Raw genomic sequence first — 6,100 nt, 5'->3', positions numbered from 1 at the left:
TTTTTCTTTTTTGGTACTAAGGATTGAACCCAGGGTTTCTTAACCACTGAACCATGCTCAATCCTTTTTTTAAATTTTTTATCTTGAAACAGGGTCTCACTTAGTTGTTTAGGAGTTTGCTAAGTTGCTAAGCCTGGCCTTGAATTTGCAATCCTCCTGCCTCAGGCTCCCAAGTTGCTGGCATTATAAGCAGGCGCCACCATGCCCAGATACAACTTTTCTTTCTAGAAATAAGAATTCAGGGTAATAGGCTTTTCAGAAGGGGCCTGATTACAACAAAACATTTAGAGTAGATAGATAAATATGTGTGCTGAAATAATTTCTTCATGGTATGAGTATTTGAAAAACTTATGAAAATTAAGATTCCTTCTGTGGTAGCTATAAAAGCTTGCATTTGCATAACACTTTATAGTTTAGGAAGCGCCCCCGCATCCTCCATCTCACTTATCCTCATTTATCCTCTACACGTGTGCAGGTTATCTTCAGCACAGTGAAGATGATGAAACTTGGGAAATCACCAATTAATTTTAAAAAGATTGTGGTGATACAATGGGACAGGGCACTACTCTGCCCCAAACATATGTGTTTATATTTCTCTCTCTCTCTCTCTCTCTCTCTCCCCCTCCCTACACACACACACACACACACACACACACACACACACACACACACACACACACACCGTGTTCCACTTATAATCAGATGACTGTAGATGAGTCATACTTAATGGTGAAATATTAAAAGTTTTCCCTTTGAGATGGGAATAATTAACCATGTTTCTTCTTACCAGTTCTATACTTTTCTGTACTGCAGTACAGGCATAATAAAGCAAAGCATTAGAAAGAGGTAAAACTCATTATTTGCATATGACACAACTATATGTAGAAAAATCCAAAATAAATTACAGATGAACTATGTTGTTGGAACCTTCATATGTTACTGGTAGTGATGGAAATTCTGTTTGCTTTTGCTTATTTATTGATTGATACTGGGGATTGAACCCAGTATCAATAAATACTGGATTCAATCCCCAGTATCAATAAATTGAACCCAGGGGTGCTTTATCACTGAACCACATCCCAGCCCTTTTTATCTTTATCTTTGGAGACAGACCTGGCTAAGTGGCTTAGACCCTTTGCTAAGTTTCTAAGGCTGGCCTTGAACTTGGGATCCTTTTGCCTCAGCCTCCTGAATTGCTGGGATTACAGGCATGTGCTATGGATGCCTGACATCAAATTGTTTTCCAAAGCTGTTGTACCATTTTGCATTCCCATCAGCAATGTATGGGGATCTAATTTCTCCATATCCTCACCAAACTTCCCATTTGTAATTTTAGCAATACTAGTGGCTGTTAATTGGTAACTCTTTGTGGGTTTTATTTACATAAACCCAATGACTGAAACTGTCAGACTTCATGTTCTTGTTGACCACTTACATAATTTCTTTGAAAAAAAAATATTTCCTCAAATCCTTTGCCCATTTAAAAAAAATTTTCAGTTGTTGATGAACCTTTATTTTAATCATTTATTTGTATGTGGTGGTGAGAATCGAACCAGTGCCTCACCCATGCCACCCCAGCCCTCCTTTGCCATTTCTAATTTGAGTTATTTGCCTTATTGTTATACTGTTTTTAAATGTATTCTGTATAGTAGGCCTTATCAGATATGTTACTTGAAAATGTTTTCTCAAGAATGTGAATTCTCATAACCACTCTGGAAAAACCTTTTGGCTTTATCTGCTAACGCTGAATACACATATACCCTGTGGACCCAACAATCCACTCTACCATATACTGGTTGAGTATCTTTTATCCAGAATTCTTGGGACCAGAAGCATTTGAGATTTCAGATATTTTTAAAATGTTTACAAATACAATAATGAAATATCTTTGGGGTAGGACCAAGTTTAAACATAAAATTCATTTATGTTTCTCATATATACATTATACACAAAGCCTGAATGTTTTTTTTTTTTTGGCCAACCCTTTTTGTTTTTTATTTATTTATCTATTTATCTATTTATCTATCTATCTATCTATCTATCTATCTATCTATCTATCTATCTATTGGTGCTGGGGATTGAACTCACAGCCTAGTGCATGCAAGCACTCTACCAACTGAGCTATATCCCCAGCCCGTTTTTTTTTTTAAATATTTATTTTTTAGTTGTAGGTGGGCACAATATCTTTATTTTATTTTTATATGGTGCTGAGGATCGAACCTGGTGTTCCACACATGGTAGGTGAGCACTCCACCTCTAAGCCACAACCCCAGCCCCATTTTTTGTTGTTGTTGTTCTTTTTAGTTATACACGACAGTAGTCTATTTTGACATACTTATACAAACATGGTTTTTTTAAAATTTTGAGTTGCAGATAGATATAATACCTTTATTTATTTTTTTTTTATGTGATGCTGAAGTCTTAACCCAGTGCCTCAACCCATGTTAGGTGAGCACTGTACCATTGAGCTACAAGACAAGGATTTTTCTTTTTTTTTTAGTTTTAGGTGGACACAATATTTTTATTTTACATTTATTGGTGCTAAGAATCGAATCCAGTGCTTCATGCATGGTAGGCGAGCACTCTACCACTGAGCCACAACCCCAGCCTCTAAGACAGGGTTTTGCTAAGTTGCTTAAGTAGCTGAGGTTAGCTTTGAACTTGTGATTCTCCTGCCTCAGCCTCCCAAGTTGCTGGGATTCTAGGTGTACACCACTACACTGGCCTGAAGGTAATCTTATACAGTATTTGAATATATCTGTTCATAAAATAAAGTTTCAGGGTGTGGAATTTTCCACTTGTAGTGTCTTATTGGTATGCAAAAAAATTCAGATTTGGCAGCACTTCAGATTTTGGATTTTCAGATTAAGGATGCTCAACCTGTGCACCCAAAAGAAATGAAAACACATTTTTCACAAGATATATTTAAGAGCATTCACAATAGCACTACTCTTTTTTCTTATTCTTTTAAAAAATATTTTTAGTTGTAAATGGATGAAATGCCTTTACTTTATTTTTATGTGGTGCTGAGGATCAAACCAAGTGCCTTATACCACTGAGCAAGCACTCTACCACTGAGCCACAACCAGCCCGCACTACTCTTAATAGCAACTTAAAAACTGAAAATTACCCAAACATCCTGTGGTAGGCTGAGAAACAGATCCCCAAAGCTATCCACATCCTAAAACCTTTGTCTGTTACCTGACTTAAAACCAAGGGACTTTGCAAATATGATGAAGGATTTTGAGAGGTAGAGATAATCGGTCCACCCTAACAAGTATGGAGCTCAACAAACAGGAAAGACACAAACAACTCTTCTTAGGTCTGTCAAAGAAATCACAAGTACAATCCTCCCAATCAGAGACAGGTACACAATCACAATTTACCAAAGACACTCCAAGGCAGAGGCCTTGATGGGAACCAGCACAGGAATAAGAAATTTGAACATAACTGATGAATTGCTAGAGGCTCTGTGTGACCAAGCCCAGTCATAAGAGGGTCCCCAGAACCCTGTGGGTTCTACTCCAGGAGCTCTAGCAGGTTCACATAAGGAAGAACAGGGAAACTCCCCACCACTCTGATAGGAAGGGGGAAAGTACCCATTTTGAAATACAACAGAGCATTCTATTCCTCTTAACAAGGACTGCTTGCGGGAGAAACTATTTTACCAGAGCCTAACCAACCTGGTAACCAACCCCTCCAGCCATTCTAAAGGGGTCCTTACTAAAACTGAGATCTAATCATAGGACTGTAGCATGAGTTCCTTTGCCCCCACATCTTACCACCACATCACTAAAGGCTTATTTACCAGAGTTTCTTTCACCATACATCATCTTCAGTTATTAATTTAAAAGTTGCAAGGCATACTAAAGGAGTAAACAAAACAAAACAAAACAAAAAGTTTTAAGAAACAGAGCAAACATCAGACCCAGACTCAGATATGCAAAGGATGTTGGAATTCTCAGAACAAGTATTTAAAACAACTATGACTAATATGCTGACAAAAATGGAAAAAGTAAACATACAAGAATAGATGGATAATGCAAGCAGAGGTGGAAATTCTAAAAAAGCTTTAACATAAATGCTAGAGATAAGAAAAGAACAAAGAATGCCTTTGGTGGGCTCATTAGTAGATCAGACTGAGGCTGAGGACATTTCTGAGCTGGAGCATTTAATAGACACTTCCAAAATTGAAAGCAAAAAAAAAATATTCAAACTGTGGGACAACTACAAAAGATAGGGGTAATGGGTCTATCAGAAGAAAGAGAAAGAAACAGAATATCTGAAGCAGTGACTGAGAATTTCCCCAAATCACTGGACATCAAACGAAGAGATCTGGGATATTCAGAAAACATAAAGCAAAATTAATGCCCCCAAACTACACACAAGCATATATCACATGCAAACTGCAGAAAATTAAAAAATTAAGAAAAATCCTCAAAGCAGTTAGAGGAACAAAGAATTTTATCTGACTTCTCTTCAGAAACCACACAAGCAAGAGTGAAGTGTACAGTGTTGGCCAGGCACAATGGCACACATCTGTAAGCCCAGCCACTCAGGAGGCTGAGGCAGGAAAATCCCCAGTTCAATAATTTTGAGAGGCCCTAAGCAACTTAGAGTGGGCCTGTACCAAAATAAAAAGCGCTGGGGATGATGCTCAATGATAGGGTGCCCCGGGGTTCAATCCACAGTACCCAAACCGAAAACAAACAAGCAAAAAAAACCTGTTAAAAGCACATTACACATGTACGTTATATATGTAGACCCACTTGAAGAACTTGGGCCCTTATAAGAGGGAGGCAAAACTTTTAAAGTTGAAAGAAATGTGGTGGCTGCCGACAGGTGAAGACACTATTGCTGATCCAGGAGTGGTGGTACATGCCTGTAATCCTAGCAATTTGGGAGACTAAAGCAGGAGGATCACAAGTTTGAGGCCAGCCTCAGCAATTTAACAAGACCCTGTCTCAAAAAGGACTGGGGAAGTAGATCAGTGCTCCTGGGTTCAATCTCCAGTATCCCCTGCACCCTCCAAAAATTATTGCTGGCTTTGAAGATGGAGAAGGGGCCGAGAGCTATGGAATACAGGCTGCCTCTGGAAGCTGGGAAGAAAGGAAACAGATGCTTCTTTGGAGCCTCTAAAAGAAATGCACCCTGCTGACATCTTAACTTAGTGAGACTCATTTTGGACTGCTGACATCCTTTAGTAAGATTAGCTTGTGTTAGGGCTGGGGATGTGGCTCAAGTGGTAGCGCGCTCACCTGGGGTGCGTGCAGCCCGGGTTCGATCCTCAGCACCACATACAAACAAGGATGTGTGTCCGCCAAAAACTAAAAAAATAAATATTGAAATTCTCTCTCTCAAAAAAAAAAAAAAAGATTAGCTTGTATTATTTTAAGCCACTAAATTTGGGGGAACTTTTTGTAGTAGCAATAGGAAAACAGTGCATACTCATTGATATAGCATAATAGACATACTTGGACACTGGAATATTATGCTGCAATAAGAATTTTTACCACTGCATGCACCAAAAAGAATGAATCACAGGGGCTATAGTTGTGGCTCAGTGGTAGAGCACTTGCCTAGCATGTGTGAGCACCACATATAAATAAATGAATAAAATATCTAAAAAAAAATATTTTTTTGTACCAGAGACTGAATCCAGAGGCGCTTAACTACTGAGCCACATCCCTAGCCTTTTTAAAAAATTTTATTTAGAGACAGGGTCTCTTTGAGTTGCTTAGGGTCTTAAGTTGCTGAGGCTGGGTCTGAACAAGCAATCCTCTTGCCTCAGCCTCCTGTGCCCCTGAGATTACAAGCTTGCAACACCGTGCCCAGCACATTTGCCAAATTTTTCTTCCTACTAAATAATGACAATGGTTGTATTTTCAGTCCCTGGAAACGTTGGCATAAGATTCTGTAGTTCAAAATGTATCTGTGGGACAAAATGTGTTGATCAAGGTAAAATCCCAAATTAAGGAAACTTAAAGGAGAATGAATCTCATATTAATTTGTCTCTCGGAAAGATCAGAATACTCAGTAATTCTATAAGCCAAACATTTCAAATTCCTAATGAATCTTATTCATTAGCTGACAAATTATA

This window comes from Spermophilus citellus, assembly GCF_964194105.1.
Source record: "Spermophilus citellus genome assembly, chromosome: 3".
NCBI classification, from domain to species: Eukaryota; Metazoa; Chordata; class Mammalia; order Rodentia; family Sciuridae; genus Spermophilus; species Spermophilus citellus.
Note: the sequence above shows the minus strand (reverse complement) of the source record.